Here is a 900-nt window from a genome sequence, read left to right as displayed (position 1 = left end):
CCCCGCCCCCCCGCGCTCACGGCCGGGCTCTCCGCCGCACCGGGGCGGAGCCGCCTCACCGCTCCGACCCCGTTTCTGAGCCTGCAGCGACACCGTGTGCTGCTCCGACGCCTCGCACGCTCCCCACCATCGCCAGCCCGCCGTCTCTCGCCTCGCTTCCTTCCGTGCTCCTCCTGCTTTGCCCCCTTCCTTTCTTTTTCCCCTCCTCCTCGCGTCTTTGCTCTTGCCTTCGTCCCTTCTTCTTTCCTCCTTCAGTTATCTCTTCGTATGCGTTTACCGCCTTCTTCCTTCCTTTCCTGACATTTTCCTTCTCTTTTATTCTTTCTCTTCCGTCTTCTCTTTCCAACTCCTTTCTGCTTTCTTCTCTTTCCACCTTCGATGTCCTCTTTCTGCTCTTCCTTCTCCTTTTCGTTCTTGCCCTGACGTGCCCAAGTCTTTACTCCCCTTTCCCTTCTCCTTCCATCCTTCGCTCTTCTTTACCCCCGCTGGCAGCTCGCCAGTCGCCTCCGGCGCCGCGGCGGAGACCGTCAAAGACGGAGCCAGCAGCGCTAATTACGGGCCAGCAGCTCCGCAGCGCGGTACTCTAACCAAGGCGGAGGCTCTTACGGACCAACTCTCTTCAGCGTCTACAGGTGGCGTCGTGCTCGTCATCTCCTCTATCGTCTCTTCTTTCCTTTCTTTCTTCCTCTTTGCTTTCTTTTTACTTCCACCAACTGCTTCCTTGTCTTCTTCCTTCCCTTCTGCCATTTTCTGTTTCCTTTTCTCCCTTTTTTATGTTACCCTTTCTTCTGCTCATTCTTCTTCCTTCTGCCTTTCCTTAGCTCTATCCCTAGCTCTTCCCTTTTTTCCCCTGCCCTGCCTCATCTTTGCCTCCTAATCCTTTCTGTTTATACACAAACA

This window comes from Haliaeetus leucocephalus, unplaced genomic scaffold, assembly GCF_000737465.1.
Source record: "Haliaeetus leucocephalus isolate CR32 unplaced genomic scaffold, Haliaeetus_leucocephalus-4.0 Scaffold286, whole genome shotgun sequence".
Lineage (NCBI taxonomy): Eukaryota > Metazoa > Chordata > Aves > Accipitriformes > Accipitridae > Haliaeetus > Haliaeetus leucocephalus.
Note: the sequence above shows the minus strand (reverse complement) of the source record.